Here is a 24,348-nt window from a genome sequence, read left to right as displayed (position 1 = left end):
GTTCTCATTGAATTAATAGATTTCTCCACTAAACTTAAAACACTTAAAGTAAAGAACTTGAAGCTGTATATAAGAAGGCCAAAAAGTACCTTGACCATTCATTCCTATTCATTCATTCAATCCCAATGCCAGGGTTAGCGGATGAGTGAGGTCTAATAGCAGTAGCTATGCTATAGCAAGTTACTGGCAAAGAGTTGCTGAGGCGTGCCTTGCCGTGAGCGATTAGGAACGCTCTTTTCATCACCTTGTAGCCGATCCAATAAAATGAGGAGAATTCATTCATTGGAGCTATATACTGATATATGACCAGGACGTCTCTGTTGGAGTACTATGCTAGGTTCATCTACTCAACACTTTATTCCGGCAATCAGCCAAACATTTTATTGTCACAGAACTTTTACTGAATCTCAGGAGACCACGATACTTTATACTTCTCTGAATCTTCGTCCAATCAGAGGACAGCAATCTGAATCTCAATTATATAAGCGTGCCAAAAAGTACCATTACTTTTAAAAAGACTTTGTCAGTCGTAGGTGATGATTGTATTTTCAACCTGTGCATGAGCAGCAAATTTTTAAAAGTTAACCCACAGTATAGAAGTCAGGAAAACTCACGTCGAGGAAGAGAAGGGCTTTTGCACTGATGTCGTATATTATTTGGTAAGTCTCATATAAATGTTTTAACTTTCTTTTAATAATGACTTTAATTTACCGAGGTATATAATATTTTAAATGTTTGGTGCACTGTTCTAATTGACAGCAAATTATCTTTAAAAGGGCGATGATAAATTAATATAGTTTGTATTTATTAAACCACAGATATGTGATTAAACCATGTCTGATCATCATCTTGATATATCGCGAGCGCAAGCAGGATTAATGTACCCGCCCAATCATTTACTTTTAAAACACTTTTTTGATAGATCAACATTATGTTTAATTGTCAATTTGTCATACAGAAAATATATGTTCTTTAAAAATAGAACAGTTTTAATTGTGAATAATTGTATAATAATTGAAATTCAAAGTAAGATACCCTTGTTTTGAACTGAATAAAGAGTCACGATGACTGTGTAGAAGTACAGATTTTTGAATGAGGGCAGCCAAGGGTTACTTGGACAATTTTGGTAATTTCGTGACATTTCGATGACAGCTCGAGTCATTAATGGTAAGCTAATCGTCATGATATCGTCATAATCGTTAATGACGCAGATCATAAGATTTTGGCACGTATCATGTGGGGTGTGGGGTGGATGGGTGTGGGGGTGGATGGGTGTGGAGTGAGGGTGGGCCTGCCATACGCGGGAACATGTGAGTTTATGTTGACGGGGTAAGTGTTTGTGTGTGCTTTGCTATAAACACACTAGGCTATAGTCACGTGTATGTACACGTGTATTTTCGATATAGCGTTTGCTACCATTTACAGCAGTGGCGTTCCGATAAGTTGACCGTGATTCGAAATGCATTAGGTTTGTTGCTGCCCAGAAATTATTAGCATTAATTGGACATTAAAACTGAACATTTTATTCGGACATAATTGGCATTTAAATTGCAACACGTACTTCGCACGTCGCGATCACTGAGCAATTTGAGGAGCGGATAAGTATGACAACTTTTAACACTCCTCTCCACCCCCACCCCCCGGAAAATGTTGCTTTTGTCATTGTCGCTGCCCGCCCGCGCTCGACTCACTAGACGTCTTACATAGGGATGGTGTATGGTACTCGTCGGTATGCACAAATCTGCCAACGTTTATTTATTAGTCCAAAGGCTTAGTGGTTACAGTGGTGGCGCCACAGGGAATTCCCCCAGTCATAACTTTCCAGCCCCCATTCCCCCAAAAAAAATTGGTTGATTTGTCCCCCTGAAATTCACTTTGCCCCCCCATGTCCCCACCACATCCCCCACCCAAAAAAAAAAAAAAAAAAATCTGGCGCCACCGCTGAGCAAATAAATAAATAAATAAACAAACAAGAGGTTTGTCTCAGGACCGCTCGCGTTATGAGATTCGTATATTAGCGCAGTCGTTTTTTCTGCATATTTTGATGTTTTGTTTACTTTTTTCTCTTTTCAATTTTTTTAATTTTTACATTCAGAAAAACTAAAGGGGAAAAAACCCAAATCCAAAATTACCATAATAAAAAATTTCGAATATTCGAGTTAATACAGGCTGTATCAAAATGATTGGTACCCATCAATTATATAGCATATCTTCCACATTATAATGACAGTAATCCCGAATCTGATACTGATGATGATTTCATCGACTTTTAAAATAGACAACATATTTTGTAAACGACTGAACTTTTTATGACACTTTATATGTAAGAAGCGCACAATAATAATAAAAGAAAATAAGCCGATGTCACGTTTAAAAATTCCAGAGCGTCACGTGTGTTTCCGTAATGGTATCTGATGGACTCATCACACTTTGAATCACCTGGGATCATGAACGGGCAACTGTCCAATTGGTATCATGTTACACCATGTCATGCATTTCGTCATATAATAGATTTTGTTTGCACCTTTGCCAAGTTTATAAAATTCTTTTGAACTTATACATGTAACATTTTTTTAAATTTTAGCTGATTTTCAAATCATCTATTACCGTGATCACTTGAAAAATATAAGTACATCAAGTAGAAAATCATTATTATGGTGTTTGCCCTGACATGTATCATGCGGCATGGATGGACTTAGCAAGGATGGTTGGGGGATTCCACCACAGAGATTTTCAGTCATAAAATGAGGATGGCCAAGAGTAAAAAGTGTCATTAAAATGACAAAAATTAGACAAAAGTTTGAACAATCGGAAGAAAATTGGCAAATGGGGATGAAAATGCGAAATATTGGAAGTGGGGGGATAGCCGGAAAATTATCATTGACAAATGGGGACAAAAGTCTGACCTAAAGGGCTGGCTACTCACTGTATGACGGGTGATGATAAATCCAAACATGCTTCATGTTTAATTTCATTCGATTCAGAGGTTCGTGTCTAATTCGTGTTAGAAAATTATATAAGAGGATTGGGTCATTTTAAAAAATACACCATTTCTTCGACTTAGTGATCTACCAGGTCTCCGAATTTCCTGCATCTTGTTTTTTCCTCATTTTTACATTATGATAAAACATTTGGCCACCAAAGACTATTATTTTATCAGAATAGTATTGCTTTACATATATTTAACTCAAATTACGTTTGAATCTAAATATCTAATAATAAAAATAATGAGCTTTCCTCAGCCGATTTTCGAAGAAACAAATCCGTCACCAGCAATAAATGTTGTCGTAAACTGCCTTAGTCAGTAACCGATCCAAGCAAAGATATCACCATTGCATTTGTTGCTAGTTTACTTAGAATTCAAAGAAATTAACTTGCGATAAAGCAAGTAATAAATAATTGACTACACAATATTGATTTCCCTTGTGATTTTAATAGTGACATCACTATTAGCATGAAATGATCATTTTCCAATTCTCTCGCTTCCTGTATCATGACATCCACGATTCTGTCCACATGTTGCTCATCTTTCCGTGGCCTTGCCTCTTACACAAATACGCAATACTGCCCCATCTTCATTTTGGTGAACTACTCTTGGTTGGTACCACCATTTTCATAAGATAATGGCCATGCAGTCCAAAAGAAACAATGTCCATTGCCAATCCTACCGAAGCCATAGACCAGTACGGGTAATTCAACGTGATCTCCTCTTCAGTCAAATTGTCATTTGGAAGAAAAATTTGGCGAAACAACGACGAAAATAGCGTACTGACGAAGTTGAAGCCCCGTTCAAATACATGTAGCTAATTATGTCATTATATAAATTACAGAGATTCATATAAATGGCTTATTTTTTTGTGTCTTATACATATGCACGGCTTTCGGCTGAACCACTAGAAGGCTATGTTAGCACATCTATGACAATGACAAAGGTACCATTTTTACGATCTTCCGGATGAGCAAATCACTGAATGGGCCTTCATCTGTCATACAGAAAATATATTGTCTTTAAGATTATAAAAGGTTTAATTGTGAATAATACTGTAAATACATTTGAAATTCTATCTAAGTAAGGTACCCTTGTTTTGAACTGAATAAAGAGTCACGATGACTGTGTAGAAGTACAGATTTTTGAATGAGGGCAGCCAAGGGTTACTTGGACAATTTTGGCAATTTCGTGACATTTCGATGACAGCTCGAGTCATTAATGGTAGCTAATCGTCATGATATCGTCATAATCGTTAATGACGCAGATCATAAGATTTTGGCACGTATCATGTATGAGTGTGGGGGTGGATGGGTGTGGGGTGAGGGTGGGCCTGCCATACGCGGGAACATGTGAGTTTATGTTGACGGGGTGTGCTTTCGTTTGCTATAAACACACTAGGCTATAGTCACGTGTATGTACACGTGTATTTTCGATATAGCGTTTATTTACCATTTACAGCAGTGGCGTTCCGACGAAATGCAAGGTGAACTATATACCAGGAAAAGTATTAAAAACAGTTGTGGTGTTCATCGTCCTTTAGGTTTGTTGCTGCCCAGAAATTAACGGTTATTAGCATTAATTGAACTTATAATCGGCATTAAAATTGAACATTTTATTCGAACATTATATAATTGGCATTTAAATTGCAACATGTACGGCCGGGCGTACGGCACGTACCCGTCGCGCTCAAATCCATTTGAGGAGCGGATAAGTACGACTACTTTTTAACACCCCCCTCCCATCCCCTCGAAAACTTGACTGGAAAATCACTTGTACCCCCACCCCCTGACGGTAATCCCGAATCTGATTTCATCGACTTTTAAAATAGACAACATATTTTGTAAACGACTGAACTTTTTATGACACCTTATATGTAAGAAGCGCACAATAATAATAAAAGAAAATAAGGCGATGTCACGTTTAAAAATTCCAGAGCGTCACGTGTGTTTCCGTAATGGTATCTGATGGACTCATCACACTTTGAATCACCTGGGATCATGAACGGGCAACTGTCCAATTGGTATCATGTTACACCATGTCATGTATTTCATATGTCGTCATTACAGATTTTCACCTTTGCCAAGTTTGCGAAATTCTTTTGAACATTTATACTAATTTGTAACATTAAAAAAAAATTATTAATAACTTGCGTGTTGTATTTTCATATCTTTACAAATTATCTATCACAGTAACACTAGTGATCACTTGAAAATGATATAAGTACATAAATAGACAATCTTTATTACGGTCTTTGCTCTGGCAATTTGTTTCCATGATGGGGCATAATGTACTTAAAAAATGTATGGCGGCAGGGGCGGAGCAAATTTTTAGGGATAAAATGTGGACGGCAAAGAGTAATTTCTCGGATGCGGGTTCGAGTGCTGTGAATACTAGTAATATAGACACTTTTATATGGCGTTTTAATGTGGATCACTATCTCGTGTAGAGAGTCACCAAAGTTTCTGATGGCTCCGCCATATTGGCGGTATATCCTCCAAAATGCACATCGTAAAGTACGGTACACTTAATGCACATGAAAGACATAAGTTCAAACGCTGCAAAACGTCCTAGGTGGTATAAAGGTTGCACTTTTAAATTATTTTTCTTCACTCTAGTGCCCAGCCCCAGTACCTCCAAATTGTTTTCCTGACACCTAATAGGTGGGAGGAAAACAATTAAAAATAACACTACAAAGCGCGGATTGCCTCAAAAATGACCGTCTCGTAGGTAAATGTACTTTCTTAATGTCCAGTCTTTTGGCTCCTGGCCATATAAATGAATCTGATTGTAGGTGGGTCACTTTACTAAGAAATACCGCACACATGTATCTTCACCACAGCTCAATTCTGAACATTGTCCCCCTTTTACCCCTGCCTTTATCAGACACAAGGCGATATATATTAAGATATCTTCTCACACACATGCATGCTGACAAAATCGGTTCTGTCTTAAGGCAATTCTTTCTTGTTACGTCTGAATCGGTTCGCACCTTTCTCAACTTGCCGACATATTTCCCCACCTATTGTTATCTGGCCAAGTTTCTTCTTCAATAAGAACAATACCCGAGTGTTACCTCCAAACAAAAATATCTTGCAGACACAGGTGTTCCATGAAGAGAGAAGAATTCTTTTTCAAAAAGCCAAATTTTATACTTCGGGGCAAAAGAACCACACCTATGAAATGAACTCGAGAAGTAACATTGGACTATTCCAGTTGAAATCCATATACCCGGTACCCCTATAGAAGACATGACCTTAGTCTCCCACACCATGCACACAGGGAGTGTAGATTTCAGATGGAGTCACCCATTTAGGTAACCCCATTTGAAATCCACTCTCCCTGTGTGGAAGATTGAGGTCATGTCTTCCATAGGGGGTGTGTGGAATTTAACTAGAATAGCGCATTGTTTTCGTGCCTGTAGCGTGTTGGGTATACCTGGGTCAAAGCATAGTCTTTATGTCAACAAAGATACCTTGAGTAGATGGTGCGAGAGGGTACTTTTAGTTTTCCGCGAATGAAATTGAAATTGAACTCCTCTTCAGACCTCATTTAACAATACGTGCAGAAGTCTGGTTCCGATTACGATGTTTTCTCGGAACGATAAAAAAAAGTTCATCGTGTTATGAAATGCAGAGATTAGATAACATTCTGTTGTTTCTTAAGACAATATTACAAATTCCTAAATGCATCATGTCAAAACCCATGCCAAAATATGCAGATAACAAAAACCTGCATGCTTCTTATATTTTCACTCCGCTGTTTGTACGCTTTCCTATCATACTGAGCACATCTTCCGAACCACCGACAAAAGGAACCGATAATAGGAATCCTTTTCATTACACAATAACACTGCATTAAGTGTTCGGATAGCGACGTTTTATTCTTTTGATATCAGAAGGACATTCCTCGTATTCAGAATGTAATTTGGTGTGTCTGATGTAATGGGAAATGAACAATATATGCAAAGGGCTCGGTCACCCACCTTTGCATAGTACATTTGTGGGACCTGAGAATACATCAGACACGCCAAATTGCATTCTGAATACGAGGAATGTCCTTCCAATATCAAATAATTTTGATTTTTTTTTTTAAATTTGCGATATAATACAAATTTTATGGCAAATTATTTAAAATTGACATTAATGTTTTGACATTTAACGAAGAAAAGTAAGTAGACTTTATGCTATGTACTAATAAAGTGTACGTTTCTGGGATGAAAAGCCGACCTTATGATCTTATGGACTTTATGATCTTTCGTATTGAAGATATACATGAAGTTCCCCAAAAGGCCTAAAAGGTTTTGGCATAAAATTTATATTACATCGCGAATTTCAAAAAAATCTAAATCATTAGTTATCAGAAGGTTATTTCTCGTATTTAGAATGCAATTTGGCGTGTCTGATGTGCTCTCTGGTCCCACAAAAAATACTGTGCAAAGATGGGTGACCGAACCCTTGACAAGTAAAGTAAAATGTAAATTAAGCAGTGAATATGGATTAGGGCTATATACCATTCCTATATAAATCACGTATTCTTAAAACACTGCCTGTAATCTTATTGGTTCTTAGCCATGTGATATGACACGATATAACACACTTTAGCGAGTGCGTGTTGACGCGATACTCGTATACTATTTGAACCAATACGGAGGTGCATAGCAACAACGACACTGGTCGATTCTAAGCCCTAGGTAATTCCTTGTAAAATGTAGGATTTGATTTGATTGAAATTTGGTATACTTATGATTAATATATATATTATATATATATATATTTATTTGAATTTAATTTAATTTGATAATGATGTCGCCTGTGATATCAGGGTTATATGAGACGGTAGAATGCACTCCAACGGCCGACAATACCATATGAAATAACGGAAGGGGGTGATACCCTTCTTGACCTCGATTTCGTTAGTTTTTAATACGTGATGTCTATGTTCACCCCCTTCAACGGCATGAACGTGCCAAGTAATGGTCTATTGGATATGATTAAGGGCCCCAACAACAATTCAATTTATGTGGGCTGTGAAGCATGAGAATCTGGTGCATGGGGTGTCTCCCTCTTTTCTTTTTTTTTTCTTCTTATTTCCCTTTATGTCTCGCTCAACTTAGTGAAAACATCAGCCCCTCAACCCTTGCAAGACCATCTGGTTTTAGTGTGGGATTAATAATGCTTCTTGATCACGAATTCTATTTTGTTGATTGTTGGAAACCCCATAACCTGCTGCCAGCCAATTGAAGTTATAATGTCAAGATCGTACATGTGAGGGTAATAGTTTAGTTAGAAATGAAACCACTTCTGTATAATTGTTTGACATCTCGAGATATTTTATAATTTGGTAAATTTAGTATGGACACAGTGCTCACACGCAGAATTAGAAACACCACACGCCACGGCTTACATTACCATGATTACGTTTGCAGCCTCTAGTCATAACATCGTTTATTTTGAAACAAAATCATCTTCATGATCTGTTACTGTTTTTAAACTGTTTTAAAACTTATCATAACAATCATTAATCTTATTATCTATTACAATTTCATCACGTCTATGAAAGGTCTCTAGTCTTGATTTTCAAATAATCATTTCAAAAAAAAACTTTTAACACTTACATAAATCATGATTGTAGTCTCGGTCCCAGCCGGTTTGTGCTCCTTCGTTTAGTGACGGAGGAGCACAAATCGGCTGGGACCGAGACTATCATGACAGTGGACTCTTTATCACGTGACTTTAATAGAAGATTCTTGTCATCGGAGCTCCCACCTAAGGGATCATGGGATTGATGATATCAATAACTCCACTTTCGATGTCAAAATATTTAACGTAAGACTCTCGGATCATCTTTACAAAATCAACAGTTTTATTTTGACAACCAATGTCAGGTATTTGAAATATTTGCGAGAAAACAGTAGCTGATAGCTTCTGATTCTTTGGAGTAATCCCCATACAGTACCAAACGTTTGTCGTTTCATTATCAGACCATGAAGGTGGTCATAATAATAAGATCCTCATAAATGACGGTTTGGGTATATTTTTATGTCCAACATCTTTGCATGTTTTCATTTTAAAAGACGTTTGGGAAAAGAGACAACACTGATAGCGACACACCAACTTCAAATTAAAGCCATGGTGCGCCAGATCATGCAGATGAAAAACACTATTTGGATATAAAACAACATCTATCACAAGAAAATCATCCGGCGTGAAAAGAATAAAGAAACATAGCCTATATTTAGGTGCCTTTTTTCGGCAAAGACCGGCAATATCCTGTAAATAAAATCAGTGATATAAATACGATTTTTGTGTATTTTAAGCTTAATCGTGATGAACGATATTGATAGTGACATTCTATTAATATTTTGTCATGTTCAAGGGAACAACGGACAGTCCATATTGATCTTAGTCTTTATAGATACCTGCATTGTAGCACCTATACCAGACGGGACAAGTGAACATAAAGCCTGGGGCTATAGTCTGTCAACACTGATCCGCGTTTTGTTTCAGCGTTGCGCACTTTAAGCTGACGGATAGGGAAACAGATCACTTTTAGTCATGAGCTTACATGAAAGATTGGCCGATCGGCATGTCCTCTAAAAGTGACCATGCATGTTTCAATGTCATGAATACCCTGGTATTGACCATGTTATAAATATCCATGTATTATACCATTATAATACCAGCAACCTTCACCGTGGAACTGTAAAAAGACACGCGCGCGCGGTTGGGTAAGCTTGCTCTGAAGCTCTGATCTTGAGGGGTCATATAAAGGTGAAGGAAAATGACTATGACTAGGCAGTTTTTTGAAGCTTCAGAACCATTTAGTACTGCAATGCAATGTACCGTTTTCTACATGTATGACACCGCACTTGAATTGAGTCCTGGCAAAGCCAATATCGTTTTACAGATACACAAATGGGAGAAATCTGAATGCCTTTAAACAAATAAACACATTTTGTGCCTGATTTTGTCGCGAAATTTGGTCCGTTACCCTGTTCATGTTCAGAAACTATTCAGAGTAGAGGCATGCAAAGTCGCTGAAGTCAATTCTACAGATGGTGATCAACTTAAGGGTGTCATGTTTATGTGAATAAGTTGCCCATTAAGAGACAGTTACAATTTCTAAACCATTTATCAGGAAAAACTATAAAAAGCTTCATAAAATGAAATGCCAACGTCTATAGAAGCACTCTCTATAATTTTGAAAGCTTTGAACACATTGCATAATATTATTGTAATTGACTAAATCTGTAGCTTGGAAACAACATTGGGCTCATTAACTAAAAACTGAAGTCGGCATTTGACACGGGGGTCATTAAGTGACATCAAGGCAAATAAACAGGGCCGTGGATATTCCCTGGCTTCTCCTGCCGGAGTATAGCACTTGTGTGTTCATTTTAATGTAAACATATATTTCAACGTTAGTTAGTAACCTAAAGTAACCCCTCTAATATTCTCATCAGAGCTTGTTATGTCATTATCGTAGAAAAATGGATGAACGTGCTTCAAATCCTGTTCTGAAACACGACATGGGGGTGCAAATTGCCTTCCGTACATATCTAATCAAGCCGTTAGATTTGATTGGTTAAAAGTTTGGCGATGCTCAAATATGAGGGCGCAATAAAGAAACTGTTCTGGGATCTGGACATGACAACGATGATTTGCGTTGCGTTGTATGTACATTACAGTGCCACTTAACTTAAACAACCCGTTTTGACAGACTTGTGAGGACATCTAAGTTAAGTTAAGTTAAGTTAAGATTATGTAATGATCTTATGAACTTTCAAAAACCGAGTTACCGTTACTTGACTATTAAAATAGTCAAATTAAATATTAATCTAATTGAAAAATGGGAGGTTCAACAAAACAGCAACAATAACATAATAATAATAATAATAATAATAATAATAATAATAATAATAACACTAATAATAATAATAATAACAATAATAATAATAATAATAATAATAATAATAATAATAATAATAATAATAACAGCAACAGACTACCCCCTCTCTTGACCCAAAAGCTGAGAGTGCAAAGTGATTTGTTGGGATTGGTCTTCTTTTCCTTGCTCTTTATCACATACTGTGTCTTTTTTTTTAGTGCGTGAGCCTATCAGGACCACAGTATGTTTCCGCACGGAGTGACTGTTAAAACAAATAAGCAAACAAAGTAACAACCATCATACAATTTTTAAATTGAAATTCTGCCCGTTTATTCTGTCCTATTGTATCAAATTGTTTCGTGCTGAGGTTCAATCTATGCGACAGCTGAATGCCATGGGAAATGTCACTATGGATTAGAGACTAATTGACAACAACCATTAATGTTTTTATCTTGTCTCTTTATTTTACTGATTTTGAAAATCTGTTATATGCAATTATAATGAAGTAATTTGAAATCTCACGACTGATGGAACACAATCAGATATTAAGATATAACACAGACAGGCATGTGCTTTTTTCAAGATTTTATAGCATGATAGTTGAGTTTCCGATTTAAAACAAAGCCTTCACCATTATACTACGAATTGTGAAGATGAGCCTTCAGGGAGACACCATACCAATGCGAACGTTAGTGGTAATCGATATCGAGCTAAGAATAGCTATTATGTAGGACGGTCTACTATAGCCTAAAATAGATCATTCAAGTTCAAAGAGCATTGTACATGTTCATTGAACATTGTTCATATACCTGCATAAAATAAAACATTTTATTGACAGATCGTGAACCTTAACAAACCTTTTCCCATTATTCTGGTAAGTAGTACGATCTTCTTTATTAATATCATTCGCTATAAATATTTCAAAACCGAACCGGTCTCATTGACATCATTTATCTATTTCACTTCAGTTGCGCTAGTTTCAAATCGAATTGTAGATATAATTTTTTTAACATTATTACCTGTTTATATCATGACATTGCTTAATATTGATTTAAAATATTTTCAAGTGTATATCAACTTCGACGAAATTTGCGAAAACTTTATTTGTTGCGAATAAAAGCAAAATTTAACCTCAAAAGCAAGTTCAGATTTCCTATCCCTTAAATGATTTCCTTAATAGAGGAATGATAAAAATTATACGGTTTAGCGCTTCACCGTAAGCCGCCTTACCCTCTCTCGAGGTTCGATGGTCGGTGTTACCCCAGAATAAGGTCATCTGTTTCATTGCTAAAATTGAGTGTTAAGAAAGGATGGGCCTTCATACAATTAGCGCAGGTCATTTGGGGGTAAATTCAAAGGTATTCAAACACGCCGAATGGGAAACCCCAAAGGGTTTGCAACTCCCCTTCCCCCACCTTCCTTAATACCACAATGGTGTGGTAGTGGTGGACAACCCCTTCACCTTTCCATTTGTTGCACTATAACGCCCAATAACCTCCAATGGACTCACGCTAATTGTAGGGTCATCCAGTGCACTTAATTATTATGGTGCAATGGTCGTAACCTATCTGTAATCATACACAACTGTATCTGACATAATTTATGTTGAATTGGTTTTATACATGGATGTTGAACATACAAAATACATGAATAAGTTGGGCAAACTTAAAACTTCGCATAAGAAAAGGGGGCGATTTGGAACTTTCCTGTTAAAGTACGCAATGTGTTGCATGATTTACATCACTGCGGTGACGTTTGACGCGTGTCCACTTTTTCACGCTATAAAGTTATTACTGACTTTGCCTGAAATATGAAAAAACGTGAGTGTTGATGATGTAATTTCTTTGAAATGATAAAGCACTTGAAACTTCAATGAAACCAAATGATTTTAGAAACCTTCCTTGCTTTTTATAGGCACATTATTACTTTTTACAAGAGGAATATTTTAACATTCTCTCAATATAATATCCATTTGCTCCTACTTTCAAAAAAAATTTTTTTTAATATCCTCATGGAAAGTACTATCATTTTTTAGTCTTTTCATGTGAATTTATTATTTTCCAATTCAAAAGTGCAGCAAACAGTGACATAACAATATTTAGTTATTCTGAAATCTCAAATAATTCTGTTTATATGAAATAATTTGATATTTTCTTGAAAGTTGACTTGCCTGTAAGCTGGTCATTGGAATGTGACAGACCCATTGGTCCCGGTTTGTTCGTCATCATTACAACCATGACAGCTTGTCCCCTCTAGGAATGAAATTTGGTCTCAGATCTGCAACTTTATCTGTCTTATCTTCAAAATGTTGATATTTTTGCTAGCTGTGGGATATATAAGGTAGTTTGAACAGCATACAGATCTTTCTACATGATCTTATGAAATCAAACATCGACTTGTCAATCAAATAGTTGTTACCTACCGTTGAACTTTATGAGGTATAAAACCGTTAGATCATCATACTATGGTGTGTAAAGTGTATCAGAACTAGCATTTTTGCTATATTATACTAAGAAAAGCAAGGTTTAAATTTTGAGATTGTTTGTTCAGTCAGATTTCATCAAAATTTCACAGGGGGACATCTCGGTAAGACATTATTGACTACTTAAAGTAGTCAAGGCAGTCAAGTTAGCTCAATCGATTAGGCGTTCGACTGTGGTACGAGAGGTTACGGGTTCGAACCCTGGCGGTGCCTAGTACGCTCACGTGAAAAAAAATTGAGTTAGCTTGAAATTCCGCTGGACAAGGAACTCACTGCTAATTTGTCTCGTTGTAACCCGTACGAAACTCGGGGAGCTGATCCTGGTTGCGATGGTTATTTGTGGAATGTCTAGGGTGTGCGCTCTTGAAGCAGCAAAGTCCCTGATTTGTTGTTTCATGGTTTGTGGAATGATGTGGGGCCGTAGTGGTCAGCGACAACCTGTAAAGTGTGCTGAGGCTTGTGGATCAACGTCTAGGCGTTGTGCCTGTGCGACGTGCGTAGCGCACTATAAATCACTGCGCTTTTTTTTCTTTTTTTTTTTTAATAAGTTGATTTGCGTTCTATGGGAATTTGTAACTGATAATTAATAGTATTAACTACGAGTACGCTGTCGGTTATCACAGTACCTTTGCAGCCAGTCCCTGTGTTCGTGGTCGAGTTTTCGTCAGGTGAGTCCTGATGAAGTCGGAGACACATCTGACGAAAGCTCGACCACTCACACAGGGACTGGCTGCACCGGTACTGTGATAACCGACGCTGTACTCATATACACTATAGAAATACTATATTTTATGACTACTTATACTTCGGATTATTTTATGCGATATATTCTGTTTAATTTCCCATTTATATCTATGTGAAGATATTTGGAATCCTCCAAATGTGATTTTGTTTATTTAAACGATCATAAGGACTAGTGCATTGTACATAAAAATAAACAAAAACTAAATACAATGTGGTAAACCTTTCATATTCTGAAACCCCTTATTATAACGCTTTAATCACTTTATCTGTTTATTAATCTTTTTCAATCTCAAATGCAAGCGTCTTATTTTTAGAACAATCTAATTGATAGGTATGTGTTTGAGTTTTTTTATGCAAAGAAAAATTTAAAATCACTATCTGACAGTCTCAGTAACTGATATGTTGAATAAAAGAACCATTGGTTCTCAATTTTATTTCGCATTGCCGTTTTTATTTTGATACACGTAATGTTTTTATGATTTATTATGTTATCATTTTGAATATGATCAGATATGAGCAATGTGACAAAGAAAACGGTATTCATAACAAACCTTGTTATTTATCATTTGCACAAGATGGTTAAGAATAAGAGTGTGATATATAGAGCAGTATTATCACATCCCAGGAATACTGGAAAAGATATACATGTAGAAGAATCAGCTATTATGGCTATTATGCCATATCTACCTTACTTTAATTGTTTTATGGCCTGATTAAACTTACAAAGTTAAGGTTGTTGGCAATACTTGGTTACCCAATAACAAAATGAAGTAATATGTCCTCCAGTAATGCCAATCAATCGGAAGACGGCTCATTATCAATATCTAATCAAGCAATGCTAATTACAATTAACACAAAACATTGTAATAAAACCATAATGTACATTGTACGTACACCTTGATAGGTACGTTAACTATAGAATTAATAAGACCCACCCTTAGGGACTTCAGCACAAAACCCTGAAATAATACCTTTTTTGACTTACCTACAATACCATAAAATCTGTTTTCTTTTTGTGTAAAAAGAATGAATGAGACACATTTTCATTTAAAGTACCTTGATTGAGTAGTAAGTTAGGTCATAGGTTTAATCTTTCATTTGGATAGGATCAACGGGCAAGGTTTAAGAAAGAAAATCATCAGTTGACCGATATTTGACCTCAAGTAGATGGATCAAAACAAAATTGATATGGAATAGAATAATCCGTCAATTTTATACCGATAAAGGAAACCGTTTAAATCCATGTAGCTCGATTGAAGCTTTACATTCAGTTTGAATTAAGGTGATAAATGTCAGGAAGGCTTTACTTTATTAAGGCTCAACTATTTCTACATTACGTTATTAATGCTCAACTATTTGTACATTACGTTATTAATGCTCAACTATTTATATAATAAAAGGAGTATGCAAGTATTGAACGCAAAATAGGTATAAAATAAGTATGAATATTATTTCATTTTTATGACTACGATTAAAGTAATACTTACTTTTAAATGACCAATAATTAATAACTTTAAATTTCAACATTGAAGCACAGCGTACTCCATAGAATGCTTTAAGTTAAAGGAAATTTGGGACATTAACTTTACTATATAATTCCAGATTAACACTGGATAAGTATAAAACAAATCCATTCATTTTCTGCTTAAATGGATTAAAGATCTGTTGGTACACCTGTGTTACAAAATGAATGTTACTATAACTCTATATTCATATTTTTGTGTTTTTTGTATTAGGCTAATTTATTTTCTTTAGTAAGCTCCTAGTTGTGAATACATTTATTACAAGAATAGTGGTTCGTTACCCACAAATACAATCGTATCTCCTGATCAAGTTTTTACGGGATGAAGATTTATGGGAGTTCAATTTATTAGTATATACATGAATACAAATCATAGTGATATGCCTTGTTAGAATTGCGTGCAACTGGTGTGTAAATTCAATTGTATTTCTTTGAAAGAGCATAAGTTTACATAAACTTGTTTGCGGCGTTTTTTATGTATATAGCTATCATCATTGATAGGAATAGTTTAACCAGATAGAGATAGTCGAAATTAACAATAGGCTATTCCAGTTGGCATCCATATGATATACCCCCTATGGAAGACATGACCTTAATCTTCCCAAGGAGTGTGAATTTCAAATGGGTTTATCTGGATGGGTGACTCCATTTGAGATCTACACCCCCTGTTTGGGAAATTAAGGTTGTGTCTTCCATAGGGGTGTATGGATTTCAACTGCAGTCTGCAATAGCCCAATGGTTAAAAGGCTTTTTAATGGATATGCAGTAAACATGGTGAATGTTTATAGAAAATGTTGCGTGACACCCTTTGTTATAGTACTTTGCCATATATAGGACGCAATACGCATTTTGACATGCAAGGAATGGTCTATTCCAGTTAAAATCTGCCCCATGGAAGACATGACCTTAATCTCCCACACAGGAGGTGTACATTTCAAATAGGGTCACCGATTCAGGTAACCCCCATTCACATTCCCTGTGTGGAAGTTTAAGGTCATGTCTTCCATAGGGGATGTAGATTTCAACTTGAATAGCCTGCCCAATAACTTGACGCTACGAGTTCGAGCCCCGCGGTGCCTGTCATAATTCCGTTCTCGTTGAATAATTGAGCTAAACGAAGTTTCCCTGGAAAAGGATTAACTTATTGCTAATCATGCTAATTGGTCCGGTCCAGCAGAAACTCAGGGAGTTGATCGTGGCTGCGATGGTTATGATTGATGTAGGCTGGGTATGATTCTGCGCATGTATGGAACTAGCTCCCTGAATGAATGATGCTAGATAATGATTATCAAGGCCCTAGTCGTCAGCGAATTCCTGTACAGTGAGGCTTGTGGGTTTATGAAATAATGTCCAATACGCACTGTTATCACTGTGCTTAATTTTCTAATGAACTTAATTACTGACACACTTACCGATGACTTCTCAAATTCTCCTGTAGCACCCCAGGTGTAGCACCTCTCTAGTAACATAATTTTACTAAACATGGTTAAAGATCGGACAAAGCCCTTTTATTATTTACTAGAACACCATCTTAAAACACCAATCCAACCACACAAGATCATTTGAACCATGAGTGCACCCAAAAGTGACTTGTAACCCGACTAGAGACCCATATATTTTAGATGTAGTAACTCAATATGATAACAAACAGACATGAATGCTGACATACAAGTAATAAACAACATTCATGTCGATGAGAATGTTAAATAAAATAACGTGAAATGAGTCTAATGTCGCTAATATTGATTTTCAGTTATAGGCAAAAAGTGTTCAAATTCTTTCGTTTCCTATTTTGTCCAGCAATCTGGTAATGCCAATAACTTGGTAATGAGCAGTTCAATTTCCATGTGGTGTGTATCAAAACATAGCATTTTTGAAGGGCTAGTAACTGATGTAAAAAAATCTAAAATTAGTATTTTCGACACTGGACTTATTTCCATTGATCAGTTATTACGTTTGATTACATTATCTGATATTTAAAGGTTTTTATTACTACCTGCAGTATGCGCAGACTGATATAAGCATGCATGTGACTGACACATCCTGCCCAAACTACAATCCTAAAAAGTTTCAAAGAACCTTATGATGAATAAAGTTCGATATATCTAGTTCGATATTAAACTTTCATTATCAGCCTGACTTTTTTAAATTGTACAGTCAGCATAGAACTGGCTCAGTTCCTCGGACTATGAGGCCGCGAAGCGGCCGAGGGCGCGCGAAGCGCGCCCAACGAGGCCGCGAAGCGGCCGCCGGCACTGGGTCCAGGGCTACAGTCAGCACAATGGCTCCATGTAAAATCAGTGACGTGCATGTCAGGGATCGCTCCATGGAAAGGGTTTGATGACCGGATGCGAAGGATGCGTAAAGTTTCTGGATCAAACACTTCACAAGGTATATCTTGGGCTAAATGGTAAAAATTAACAGAAATGTGAAGAGTGTCCGCACAATTGTTATGCCGATCGTTTATCTTTATTGGACACAGAATGATTCAATGGTATTATTAAATGGTAATATTATTGTACGACCGATTATGTGCGCTCATTTTGTAGAAATCATTGGGGTGCTACAAATATAATGTTGACAGAAATGCAACTTTTGAATTGTACTTTCCATTGCTTTGCGTTTCAAAAATTGGTGATTTCTGCATCATTTTGCTGTCACTGATGTCTCAAATTAAAGAAAATATCCTTGCGCATAAGGTCACCTTGATTTTTTTAAATCTATCCTCACCTTTGCTGTAAGGTACGGTATTATTCATAAATATATAGTTATATTTATTGTGCTGACTGTATATCAATTAGGAATCTCTGTTGCTTCAGATGAGCAGTTCATGAACTTCATGTAACATGTATATAGCATGTGATTCCCACATATTGGTCAAACCTGTATTTGATGATTTTTTTTAACCGTTCCGCTCTTGGTCGCCTTATATCATCTTGATTATTCCAAGACCGTGTTATTACCTAGCATAATACTCCATACTATTGAGTCATTCTGTGTCCAATTTGCGGAGCACGCCTATTTCTGTTAATTTCTACCATTTAGCCCAAAGATATACTTCTGATCCAGAATTTTTACGCAACCTTCGCATCTGGTCATCCAACCCTTCACTGGAACCCTTCTAAAACATGCACGTGCACACTTTACTGGCCAAGGACCCATTTGCTGTAACGTATTTCGATGTCAGTAACCTTACTGGAAGTTTCCACCAGCACTCAAAAGTTTGTACAGTGTTGTTTATCCCGTTTTCACTGAAACGAGAAATACAATATTTCCTCTAACAAATTAGAATTGGTTGGTAGAATAAGGTAATTAACACATTCCCTGGGTGTCATTGACAGAATATTTATATGGTATGTATTGAAAAGCTGGGTGTTTATTACCAAATATAAATAGTTTTTGACACAGGACTTATTGAATGATATCAGATAACATGGATTTGTAATCGCGCCAAAATATTATGGTGGTGCGGTGTTTGACTTCAACCTTCTTTTCTATATAAATCTTGAGCATTTTGCGTGTCTGAGTTTACACGAGTTCAAAATGAATGTTGCAATTGTTTCATGACCTTTTCGGAATCTGGAACTAACTACATCATACCCTACCCAGCACCAGCCAGTGGTTCTTCAAACTATGTTTGATGTTTTATAATGAACTAAGTGTTTGGTGGACAAGGGACTCTAAAATTTATTCAATATATTATCATGCAAAGACTTTCTCATCAGTAGTGAATCAACCTCACAAAATTATATTGAATCACCCTCGGTATTTTGTAAATACCGTCTTCTGTTGGTTTCATTCGCTCGTCAATAGTGAGTATGATGGTGCTGTCGGCAGTTGGTCATCATGGCCATGTGAGACTGTCAGTGAAAAGGTTTCAACGATTGACTGTCCGCTAAAGCGGTTCATAGGTACAAGCTAAACAAATTCAACTTTTCTCCTGACTTCAATGGCAATGTGTTTTCATGAGTTTGTATTATTTGGCTGATATTCAAACTTAAAATTTTCGTTCCCACCTACCCGACAAGTGATTTGAGTCAAAAGTTCAAGTATGTAATATTATATCAAAAATGGAATTCCAATGATACGATTGATTGTCTTCACATATTTCAAGTCATTATTATTCTCAAAGAACAAAGGGATTTGTTTCCAACATTGATAAACAATGAAGATATTTTTAGTAAGTCGACAATCAATCATTTTCTATTGTCATGATAGCAAATTTGACGACCAACGATTGATTCAAGTCTTGAAAATTTGCGAATTCATGAACTTGAGAGTGAAAATTGACATACACGTACCGGTACCGTAGGATTCATACAAGCATACATGCCTCTAAATGAGTTTTTGTAGCTTTGGTTGTTGTTTCTTTTTTGACGAAACAGACGAAAGGCAGACACCCTCCGCAAAAAATTATAGATTGGTGTTACAATAATACATGTTACAATAATACATGTTCGCACAGACGCCTGTATCAGCGATAAAGTTGCTCAAACTCCAAATAATGTTTTGTGGAGGGTGTTTGCTTTTCGTCTCTTTCGTCAAAAAACATTCCTGTAGAAGCATAGTGCTTGTAGATGAAATAATAGTATTGTGTTATATAACATAATATATTATAATGAGTTTGTGTACAGTTGGTCATATTGGTGAATACTGACGGGTGCTCATATACTACCGTCTTCCACCACATTATGTAGTCGTCTATATCCAGGATACTTTGCTTTGCACCACCAGAGTATAATACATTATATCTTGCTCCACAGTCCACACACGAGCATTAGATCATGTTGACCCACATCTTTGGAAAGATGATTTGGTTGCAACTTTAGGCAATGTCCTATTCGCTATGACGTCCGCTTTGCGGTAGCAATTACCCGAATTACTTCCAGTGAAAACATTTGAATAATTTCAATATGATCAGTATATCTTACACTTGGTGCTCATGAACCGTAACTATCACTGAAGTCATAACTGTAGATTGGTATTAAAAGCGTCCAAGTTGGTCCTCATAAAGATATTTTCCCATTCCGATCAGGAATCTTGATCAATCTGGACCTCTTGCTGGATTTCTTGTTATTTCTTATTTGGACCATTATACCAAATATTGAACTTACTAACTGCTTATGATATTGTAAAACCCTGATGAGTCTGACCGTGAGAAGTCATATATGTTACGTTTTCTGTAAAATTTGAATCCGGATATCAATGGCTTATATTACACCAATCCATTGTTTTCAATTGTCCTGGACGCAATGGACGCAATAAAGACAACAACGCGGGAAGCTTGAAGTGCCATAACTGGATCTTGTACCATCCGACTTATAATTCATTTTTCTAGAAGATGGGCACTTGACAGAAAATCAACTAGTGTACATGTATTACATTTTCATTCTTTTTTATTATCATATCAGACAGCTACATCATCTGAGATTTTTAAGTAGATAGCAATTCAAATTCATTAGCGCCTCAGAGTCATTTTTTAATCGATAGATATGAAATTCAATGAAAGTATATACATCAGACAGCTATATCATCTCAAGCAATATATACATCAGATATCATCTGGTCCATTCTTTAAGCAATATATCTGAAATCATTGAAAGTATATGTATCAGACAGCTCCATCATTTGACACTCATTTTAAGCAATCATTAACTATTGCCTCAGAGAGGCTACATCATCTGATGCCATTTACGGTCCAATTCAATTCCCAAACAGCAGAATTTGGAATCAGACAGCTACATCATCTGATACTCTTTTTAAGCAATGGATATCAAATACATTAATTATTGCGTCAGACAGCTACATCATCTGATGCCATTTACGGTCCGGTAGTGGGACAACCCAATTAAATTTCCAAACAGCCTAATTTGAAATGGACATTACACATTGAATAAAATTTTGTATAGTTTGCCAAAAAAGGATAAGGAGCGATGACCGATATACTTGGAGGAGGGGTGGGTGGGCTTGTTAATCTGAACTCTGAAGCCCGGGAATGCATTGTACCAATGACAATTTTGGTTTTTACTGACGTTGACACAATACAATAAAACCCGCTTATTGACAATGCTCTATATGTAATAGCTTTACATTTCGGTTCAGCTCAACCTATGTTATTGCTGCATCAAACAGGTTGCAGAGAACACATTAAAGAGGTCGAATTTGGGCGGTTCAATTCCCCGTGTTGCCACATGTGAATTTGGTTGCCGATCCATACTCGGTCCTCACAGGTTTTTCTTCGGGTGTTCTGGTTCTCCTCTTGCATCTAAAATCGGACCTCTTCCCTTATCTCTGTCCCCTCATATTCAGTTGGCATCCCTTGAATTAAGTAGACTCTGAACTTTGCCTGGCTTCGGCCGAATGTTGTAAATAAAAAAGACTTTTTTCTATAGTGGGAGAAACCGTCGAACCTAGTTAGAAATAAGAACAATAGCGTGCGACAAAAGAAACATCGAGCTCTTTTCTCGTTTCTTGCCAAATCACCGGGCCAAATCATTGTCTTTTTTTTAACGAAAAACAACAAGCTCTTTTCTCTTTTCTTGCCAAATCATCATGATCATTGTCTTTATTTTTTATACGAAAAAACAAATCAATGTATTCAATTATTAGAATTAGTAAAACAAATGATGTTTTGCTTTTGAGTCATAAATGATTGACATCATCTTTTGGCTTACCTTTTGTTTTGCACATGTCTTTAAGTGACACTGACAATTGACTTATAATGAAAGCTTTAAGTTGAATCAATACAACTTTTCCAAAACTTTGCCTTGATCTTTCAAAGTTGTTAACAAGTTCTTCTACAATAAACAGGTGACTAAGCTATGTACATTTTCAGTGCCAGCTATTGGCAAAAGTTTATCAGAAATAAGTTCAGAAGCACTTTTGCATCAATGTTTTTAAAACGATATTGATCTGGAGGGTGGGTAGTAATGGTTCCTTGTACTTTTATCCGTATTTCTCTCGAATGTATAGTTTATCATTTAACGTGTTTCCATTTCCAGTAGCAAGTTCGTGTGTTTTTCAAGTGTTATATTACAAGCTCTTTTGGAAAGTGTTGAAGGCGGGCGGTGGGAAGCATTAACCTAGCGGTGTTTGCACTCATATATTGAGACATATAAAGCTGGCACACAAGAAGAATACGGTAGTATGGATTATATTACGGATATCTCAAGGATTGATATAGTGGTCCGCCCCATCATGCCCATGTACATGATTTTTCTCGGGAGGGTGAAAACGCCAAAACTTTCATGCTGATATATTATTTACCTTAACTCAAGAACCGCAAGACCAATGGGAATATAAATGCGATTACTGTCTTCTTTTACTCATTTTCTATATAATAAGATAATGTATACTGTTAATATTAAGAAGTGCATAGCAGTTTTTAGTTATAATGGTTAAAACTGGAAAATATGACTCAGTCCTGCCATCCCACTCACCTTGTAAACGACATTTTGAAGCAATGAACACAGGGCCTGGATGAACACATATCAGTCAATTTAAACTACATCACCCCACATTTGCATGTGAGGTGATCTTCATGGAATGATACTGAGTAACCTTCGCTCTCTTACTGTTGCCAACAATTTGACCGGTCAAATCAAAATAAGGATTGAGTGTATTAAAAAGCTCTAAGTAATGTGTTATTGTTTATATTACTGTGATGAGATATTTTAAAGAAAATAGAAGGGTTTGGGGTTCAAAGCACTTTTTGTGATTTGTTTGAATCTCCCGCGCAAACGTACTCAAAATGATCCTTTGGTAATGCTTTGACGTCACGGAACCTCTTGTTAGAGATTGATGCTTTATATTTCATTGATCCTTTTGGTAATACGATGCATTTTTGTCACCAAACCTTCTTGTGGTACGATGCTTTATTTCACTGAACCTGCTGGTGATAATATGCTTTACTAGTATTTCACAGACCCTTCTGGCGACACGGTGCTTTTTTGTCACTGAATCTTCTGGTGATATGATATTTTTTGTCACCAAACTTTCTGGTGTTACGATATTTTATTTCACTGAACCTGCTGGTGATACGATGCTTTTTTGTCACTGAACCTTCTGGTATTACGTATTATACGATGCTCTTTTTGTCACCAAACCTTCTTGTGGTACGATGCTTTATGTCATTGAACCTTCTTGTGATGCGAAGCTCTTTGTCACTGAACCTTCTGGTGATACAAAGCTTTAGTGTCACCAAATCTTCTGGTGATACAATGTTTTTTTATCACTGAACCGCCTGGTCATACGATGCTTTTTGTCACCAAACCTTCTTGTGATACGATGCTTTATTTCACAGAACCTTCTGGTGATCCGATGTTTTTGTCACTGAACCTTCTGGTATAACTAAATGTTTAAAACGATATCCTTCTATATAATTGCGTATGGTAAACGGAATGCAACATTCTCAAATCGTTCATGCTTTCATGACGTTATATAATCTCACAAAACCATTTTAATTTGTTCAGGTTTGATAACCCTGGATAACCCAAGAAAATCACTTGCAAAGCTTTTCCGTTGGGGTCCATTTGAATACCGGGTCAGTCAGAGCTTGGCATCATACCTTTCTCGAAACTGACTGACTACATGTGCACATGTGCAGTTATGGTTCTCCAGTGTCCTCTCCGAAGGACGAAATTCTCTCATATTACCCAACTCTAAAATGTAAGTTTACCACGTGGAGAGTATACTTTATGTTTACCAGGTCAATTCCCCAGCAAG

At 36.5% G+C, this 24,348-nt stretch overlaps 1 protein-coding gene across 1 annotated transcript in view; it reads left to right on the top strand.

The window, feature by feature from the left end:
- Positions 1-519: 519 nt before the first annotated feature.
- LOC140155707 (long-chain fatty acid transport protein 6-like) overlaps positions 520-24,348 on the top strand; it is a 49,925-nt gene continuing 26,096 nt past the window's right edge. Inside the window, exon 1 of the mRNA XM_072178642.1 lies at positions 520-659. The gene's annotated coding sequence lies outside the window, so the exon portion shown is untranslated. The remainder of the gene's footprint in view (positions 660-24,348) is intronic.

The sequence above is a fragment of the Amphiura filiformis genome, chromosome 6, assembly GCF_039555335.1.
Source record: "Amphiura filiformis chromosome 6, Afil_fr2py, whole genome shotgun sequence".
NCBI lineage: Eukaryota > Metazoa > Echinodermata > Ophiuroidea > Amphilepidida > Amphiuridae > Amphiura > Amphiura filiformis.
The sequence above is the reverse complement of the archived record's forward strand: the minus strand, read 5'-3'. Positions and strand labels throughout refer to the sequence as shown.